The 8419-nt window shown below is 39.5% G+C and overlaps 1 non-coding gene across 1 annotated transcript; it reads left to right on the top strand.

Annotated features, from left to right (window-relative positions):
* Window positions 1-3824: 3824 nt before the first annotated feature.
* LOC120278256 lies at window positions 3825-3931 on the top strand. Its single transcript, XR_005541597.1, has one exon. It is a non-coding gene; the product is annotated as a small nucleolar RNA R71 (small nucleolar RNA).
* Window positions 3932-8419: the final 4488 nt, after the last annotated feature.

The following is an 8419-nucleotide window of genomic DNA, read 5'->3' on the forward strand; positions in this document are numbered from 1 at the left end:
CTCCTGTGCTGCAGGAGGTGACTTGGTCTCCATCAGAACGGACTGAGGCTCGGGGATAGGCTGAGAACCCTCGGCATCGTCATCTCCTTCCTCTGCTACCTCTGTAGTAGGTATAGCCAATATATACATCCCAGGATTGTACCTGCGCACCAATCCCATCAATCTCAGTGTCTCTATACTCAGGGGGGCACATACACTCGCCTTCTTGGCCCCTAAAATCGTATCCAATAGACCCATCCCCAAGATGAGTCTAGTGATATATGTGCCTGAGAAAAGCGCTTCTGCCCTGGTGGACCTCTCCTTGATGCCTCACGTACTCAGCTACAATGTGTCCCAGATGAATCGGTGTGCTCTGAACCATTGAATAGAGGTTTAGAAGCTCATGCTGGCTCAGGACGCCGGTACTATCACCACGGCCATTCACCAACCTGCTCATAATGGTGTGCAAGTATCGATATGCAGGTCAATAAAGGCACGTGGCCTTGGACACCGCCAGCTCATACTAGCCCTAACCGTATAACACTCCATACACTGTCTGCGGGGTCAAGGAGCAAGGATAATCTGTTAGCAACTGAGCATACTCCTCAATATCTGTGAATGTCTCCTCATACAGTCCCAACCAAATCGAAAAATGTGTCACGCTCATGCTCTAGTGATATCCAAATGCTCTAAACTGTATAGCGACGACACTATCGAATTTAACATAAGAACGGTCGAACTCGAATGATGATAACACCTCTAGTGTAAGCGCACGGATGGCAGGCTAAAACTCTAACAATACATGTTAGAATCATTTCTAAACTCTTTCCAAACATCCAATAGGCATCTAATTGTAGAAACAAAGCAACATTCACCATTCTAATTGATTAAAATCAGATACAACAAAGAAAAGAGAGTTAAGGGTAACAAACAAAATGAAGTTAAAACTTTGAATTCCGCCGTAAAACTCGAGTAAACTTCTCTAAATCAATGGTGCGAGGTCGGGAGAGGGTTTAGGAGTGTTCTCTGAGTGATTGGGAGTGTCAGAATGAAGAATAACGAAGGGGTTTTAAAGAAAACCCTCGCCTCTTGCGTTTCTGCACATTCACACGGGCGTGTGGAAATTACCCACGCCCGTGTGACTCCACAGGAGAGACCCATTGGAAATCTCACGCACGCCCCTGTGGCTCCTTTGTCCAACCCGAGAAAAATTCTAAGTATTTCACACGCCCATGCGGAAATTCCCCACAGGCGTGGACATTTACAGGTCCAATTCACAGGGGCACCCACACGTCCTTGTTATTGTCGGGATGGAGGAGAGCTCTTCTGTAGAGATCCACATGGGTGTGTATAAATTATCCACGCCTGTGTGGTTATCACAGGGTCATCCACAAGGGGGAGTCCACACCCCTGTGTATTCATGGAAAAAAATCTCTAAGTTCTGTAGAAAAACACCCGTGTAGAAATTACCCATAGGCATGTAACCGTCACAAGGTCACTCACAGGGGCGAGTCCACGCCCCTGTGTCCTCTCGGGATAAGCTCACAGTAGAGATCCACATGCGTGTGGAAATTCCACATGGCTGTGCGTTTCTCTGGATGACTTAGAAAAATCTGCAGGCTCTACAGATTTTTCCTAAACATGTGAATACACTTAGAGCCTGCCTCTGTGATGCAAAATATACTAGAGAAACATGCACAACATGCTCAAATGACCAGAAACTTCGCCAAACATATTTAAGCACCCGACAACACCAAATAAATTACAAGAAAATTCTAGAAATAGCATCTACACATCAAGACACCAACACTTAAAGCCTTATTCATGCAAACACTAAACTAAAGACTAGAAAATAGCAAAGACTTGGGTTGCCTCCCAAGAAGTACTTGTTTGATGTCACTTAGCTTGACGTACCTTGTCTTAACTCACGGGGGCTCATAGATGAAAGTTTCCCTCTTACCCATGACTTGGAAGCATGATGAACATAGTCTTCTGAAGGTAAAGGGAGAGTTATCGAGCTTGTTACTACTTGAGCGATCTTTATCCCCGTTCTGTTCTTGCGCATCCCCAACATCCTTGGAGCGTTTCTTGTGGCATCTCCTTGCCCGCTTCATTTTTCGGAGTATCTTCTTCATGATCCCTAGAGTAGATGGTAAATTCTCCTCTAGACCAAGCATCATCACCTCTTCGTTCTCCACATCTTGGTCAAGCAGCCCCTCATACTGGTCCGGATTCATCATTTCCTGCACATATTCATCGATTAGTTCATCAGTAGTGTCAAAAAAATACAAAGTATCATCAAAGTCAAAAGAATGTCGCATGGCTTTGGCAAGGCGGTATGTAAGCTTGTCATGTCCAACTCTCAATGTTAACTCCCCGCCGTCCATGTCGACAAGTTCCTTGGAAGTACGCAAGAATGACCTCCCAACTATAAAAGGAACATCTCCATTCTCATCGACATCCAACACTATGAAGTCTATAGGAAATATGTACTTATCCACCTTGACAAGCATGTCTTCAATGATGCACCTCGGATGTTTTACCGTTCGGTCCGCCAATTGCAATGTCATCCGAGTAGGTCTAGGCTCTCCCAAGCCTAGCTTTTGAAAGAAAGAGTATGGCATGAAGTTGATACTAGCCCCCGAATCGGCTAATGCCATCTCTTCACCCTAATTGCCAATGTTATACGGAATCACAAAGCTTCCGGGGTCTTTCCTCTTGTTCAGTATATTTTTTTGCAACACCGCCAAATAAGAGGCATCTAAGATCACTGATGCACTCTCCTCCAACTTCCTCTTGTTGGTCAAAAGGTCCTTCAAGAACTTTACATACCGAGGCATTTGAGACAACGCCTCCACAAAAGGAATGCTGATGTGCAATGGTTTGAATAGACCCAAGAACTTCTTGTATTGCTCATCATTTTGGTCATTCTTCAATCTTAAAGGATAAGGGATTTGTGGCTTATAAGGTAGGGGTGCCACCTCTTTCTCTTTCTTAGCTCTCTCCTCAACCTCCACGACCTCGGGTGCTTCAACATTGGTCTTCTCATTTGGAAGCCTAACCTGGAACTCATGACCACTTCTCAAAGTGATCGCCTTCACATGTTCTCTCAGGTTAGTATCGGTGTTACTCAATAAGCTTCCTTGTGGTCTCTCCGATAGAGACTTAACAATTTGTCCGACTTGATTTTCTAAATTATGCAATGAAGCGGTGTGGTTGCGAAGTGGTGCCTTGACCGATTGAAACCCTGTATCCGATGATTGCACAAATCTAGTCAAGGCTTTCTTTAAGTTGGTCATTCGGGTTTCCAAGCCTGAAACTTGGTTCTCCATGTTTGGGGCTTGTTGTTGGAAACTCGGTGGTGTTGTGGCCTCTTGTTGCCCTTGGTTATTCCAGGAAAAATTTGGGTGGTTCATCTAACCCCGATTGTAGGTGCTGCTATAAGGATTGCCTTGGTTTCTCATCGCATTACCCACAAAGTCAACTTGCCCAATGGAGGATGTACAACCAACGACTATCGGGCAATCGGACGGGGCATGTCCCCCTCCACATCCATCATAACTCGTTACGGCCGCCAATCTAGGAGAAGTTAGAGTTTCTAACTTCTTACTCAATGCCTCCACTTGGCCCGCCAGTGATGTAACTGCATCAATCTAATAGATGCCGGTCACTTTCTTCTTCTCCTGGCATTGCGTTGGTAGCTATTCAAACCCATTTCTTCAATTAACTGTCAGGCTTCTCTGGGGGTCTTGCTACCTAAGGTACCTCCTGCTGCTGCATCAAGTAACTGTCTTGCACTTCAGTTCAAACCATGGTAAAACATCTGAATGATCATCCACTCTGGAAACCCATGTTGAGGACATTTTCGCAGGAGTTCCTTGAACCTTTCCTATGTCTCAAATAGAGACTCCAATTCCATTTGCACGAAGGAAGAAAACTCATTCCTATGCTTTGCAGATTTTCCGAGAGGAAAATATTGGGCAAGAAAAGCTTCCACCATCTCCTTCCATGTAGTCATTGATGCTCTAGGTAATGAGTGTAGCCACTGCTTCGTTCTCCCCTTCAAGGAAAATGGGAAGGTCCTCAATCTGATAGCATTATCCATAATTCCATTGATCTTGAGCATATTGCACACCTCCAAAAAATTTCTCTATGTGGTTGTTTGGATCCTCATCGGCCAAACAATTAAATTATGCCGACTGTTGTATCATCTGGATGAATACTGACTTTAGCTCAAAATTTTGAGCTGTAATCGGGGGCCACACAATGCTAGATTGTGTGCCCAAAACTGAGGGTCTGGCATAATCAGAAAGCATTCTTTGTTGCTCATTGTATTCTGCCATGCTTTCTGACCCTTCACCTTAAACCTCAGCTAGATTTGACGGTCCTTGCACAGGTTTTTTTTCCCTTTCTTCTGAGTGTACGTTCAAGTTCAGGATCTCCTTCAACAATTGTTGAAGGGTTCCCTCGGGTCATAACCTGGAGCTGCAACAAAAAAAAAGAAGAAAACAAAATCAGAATGATGAAAGAATAAGAAGATATGGAATACAATGAATGATGAATAGATAAGATAACAAAATGCAAAGTATCTCTAAACGCCTATTCCCCAGCAACAACGCCAAAAACTTGATTTAGAGGGTGAACGTGTTAGTAGTTGGCTTCTTGAACTTGCAAGGATGCTTATATAATGGATTCATTATCCATGAGACTCACCAAATTTAGTGCTTCAAGTGATGGAGTTGAGTTAAGACTGAATTATTCAAATCCAATTTATTTTTAGTTGGTTTTATTGTAATCACTTTTGAATTATCAATGAAATTTTTATTATTTTTAAATTTGAATTAAATGGATGTATTTTTTTTATAAAGTTTAAGGATATTATTACAAATTAACAATAAAAGAAATAAAATAGTGCAAAAGAAATCTCGCAGGAATTGGCGGTGGTTTTAAAAATTACCATGACATGTAATTATTTTGTGCTAACATATAGGTGCGGACTCTACTAAAAGCATATTTTGTTGTAGTAAGGTTTGTAGTTTAATCAAAGGATAAGAAGAAAGAGAAAGAAGTCATGAGGAAGAAATATGAAGGCTAGTACAAAGGCATCGAGGCCTCGACACTCGGCGCCTAAATGCTTATAAAACCGCAACTAAAAGCATATTTTGTTGCAGTAAGGTTTGTTGTTTAATCAAAGTAAGGATAAGAAGAAACAGAAAGAAGTCATGACAAAGAAATATGAAGGCTTACACAATGGCATTGAGAATGGCCTCGATGTAAAGGCAGTGGAGGATGTAGTTTATTATGGTATGGTTGACTCCTCTTACAACTTGGTCATAGGTGAGAATGGTTGGACAACAAACATGGAAAGGATAGGCCCTATAATGACTTAATTTTTGGCCATGTAATGCTCTGCAAGAATGTAACAGAGATCAACTTGGAGACTTGATTGTGGAGGAGTTGCGCTAATGAAGTTTGGTGAGGTGGTTCAGTGTGCTAGTCAAGAATACTTAATGGATGAGAAAATTTGGTTAAAGAATCTAGCTGCACCTGTGCTGAAATACGAGATGGTTAGATGTTAGAATAAATTATTTAAATAGTCATCTAACTATTTGATCACTTATATTTAAGTCATCAAATTATAAAAAAAATTTATTGGGTACCCTAACTTAGATTTACATTCAATCGGGTGACCAGAGTTAGCTCTGTTAATGGCTTGGTGATGTGGTATACATGTCATGCCCCCTTGCCACATCAACATGCGGCATGAATAAAAACCCTCTTTAACATACTAGTACCTATTTTTTCCACTTTTCTTCCTTCTCCGTTAACACTTAATTTACCTTTTCAAAGACTACTCCTCATATTCCTCTCTTTCAACAATCCATGGGGACCATCTCCTATTGACATGCTCTGATCCATGTTCTCTTCACCCTCATAGTGAAATTCAAGTGAGTGAGTTAGCTTGCTCGTTGAAACTGGTAATTTTTCAGTTAGATTCAATGATATTTTCAAATTTAAATTTTTTGAATTTTTTTTTGTTTGTATGAATGGTGATTAATTTTTGTTTTTTGGAATCTTATTTAGAGATGATAATTTGTACCCTACCAGACGGGTATACCCATACCCCTACCCTGTCAAAGAGTGTAATATCCTCTTTGACCAAGTATGAGTACGGATAAGGGTATTACCCATTAGTTTTTGAACGGGTATGGGTCGGGTAAGGGTATGCCCCTACCCTACCCGTACCCTTATCCTTACCCTTACCCGTTGAACAGGGAACGGGTAAAAACCGTACCCGTACCCTTACCCTCTCATATATATATATATATATAATTTTTTTATTAAACTAAACATTTACCAACAATTTACCCAAGATCTATTTTCATGGTGATTATTTTGAAAATAATACTTCAAGTTTTCTCTAACTATATTATTTTAAATTTATTTAACTTTTATATTTATATTTGATTATATTATCAAATTTTGATTTAAAATATATATTAAGAATCATAATTAAATTTAAAAACATATTATAAAACAAATATAAAAAATAATGTTATAACAATTTATTCTATAAATTATAAGAATATACTTAAAAATAAGATACTAATAAAAAATCAATTGGATATAACTTATGAGAATTAGTTATAATGTTTTTTATATTCAAAATCTTACTAGATATTTATAAAACTTGAAGCTATATAAAATATAAATAGTAGATATATGAAAAAATTTAAAAAAAACCAAGATAGTTAAACATAAACAAAATAAAAGGTAGATTTACCATTGAGTTATTAATAGACGTCCTTTTTATATGATTATATAATTTAAGATAAACAAATGTATATCAACTTGTAATTTTGAATTTATGGACATATGTTTAAAGATTGTAATGTAATGTATAATCAATTTATTATTATTATTTTACAACGCCCCTTGCGTATGCCCCGCAAGTGCACCGGTTTGTCGAAGTAATAAATACCAGATGAGTGGGTATCGTATCCATAGGGAGTAGGGAATAAAAATACTTGAATTGTTTCTTAACTAAGTGAAAAGTGAATAATAGTTGTGTAACAAGATGTAATGTAAACAAAAGTAAAAGAGACAACAGAGAAGGCACAAGTACAGGGGAGATAAGGCAATCGATATAAATAAGGTACCTGGATATTGTTTCGCCTAGGACAATCGTTTCAAGTGCAAAAACCCTCTAATATGTTTTCTAACTAATGCATTAATGAGTCATGGAGATCATTCAATACATAATCCCAAATCTAAAGTCAACCATGCCTAACTCTATACATGTCCCGGAGGAGAAATTGAACAATCTCTCAACCTCGCACTCGTATAGAATTGCAATGAGTTCTAGGGATTCCAAGTGATAAATCCTCTTCCTAGATGCAGATCTAACCCTTTGTTCCAGGTGAAAGGTCCCTAGTCACAATCAAGCCCTATGTGCTAAAATCACTTCAACGCTTCACTCTGTTGCCTTTGCAACTAAGCCCAATGGAAGGTCATCTCTTAGCCTATTCAATCTACTATGACCGCAGAAAACTCGAGGAAATGGAGGTAGGATGAATCACACCGGAGGGGGAAGGGAACACTCTGCTACCTCTCGACCAAGGTAGTCAAACCCGGCCCGGACATTGACCCGGCCAAGTCCACGGGTCAGGGGTCGATGGGTTCGACCGGGTCTAACCAGGGCTGAACTGGGGTTAATAATAAAATATTAAAAAATATATTATAATAATTAATAATAAAAAAATAATAATATAACTTATATTTTTAATAATTAAAAAAGAACAATTAATTAAATATGTTATTTTAAAATTTTATTTTATGTATATTAGTTGATTTTAAAAATGTTTAAAATATAATTAAATTTAATATTTAAAGTTTTAGTTTTATATAAAATATTAAAAAAAATCCTTCCTGTCTTAGGACTTATCAACGAGGGGGAAAAAGTCTTAAGTGCTCTCTCTCTCTCTCTCTCTCTCTCTCTCTCTCACGTCTCTCTCTCATTTCATCTGATCTAGTGGTCTCCACCGGCGTCTCTCTCACATTTCTTCTGGTTTTTCTATGGTTCTGCCTTGTTTCTCTCACGCTCGCTGTCGTTGCTTGAAGCCACTCGTCATAGAAATTTTTTATAATTGATATATGAAAAATCTCACTTTCTCTCGCCATAGAAAATTTTCATTTTTTTTGAAATTTTAAAATTTTTTTTAATCCAGTAGATCTGGCCGGGTCAACCCGTTTCCGGGTTAACCGGCCGGGTCACCAGTTTTTGACTAGGTTATCTCAACACTGAGTCAAAAGGGGTAGCCAGACCGGCCTCACGGCCTGTTCCCGGTTTTTCCGGGCGAACCGGCCGGGCCGGTCCGGTTTTGGCAACATTGCTCTCGACTCGCCCTCTCAACCCTCTCCAATCTAGCTTTGTCTAACT

This window comes from Dioscorea cayenensis, chromosome 15 (assembly GCF_009730915.1).
Source record: "Dioscorea cayenensis subsp. rotundata cultivar TDr96_F1 chromosome 15, TDr96_F1_v2_PseudoChromosome.rev07_lg8_w22 25.fasta, whole genome shotgun sequence".
Classification (NCBI taxonomy): domain Eukaryota; kingdom Viridiplantae; phylum Streptophyta; class Magnoliopsida; order Dioscoreales; family Dioscoreaceae; genus Dioscorea; species Dioscorea cayenensis.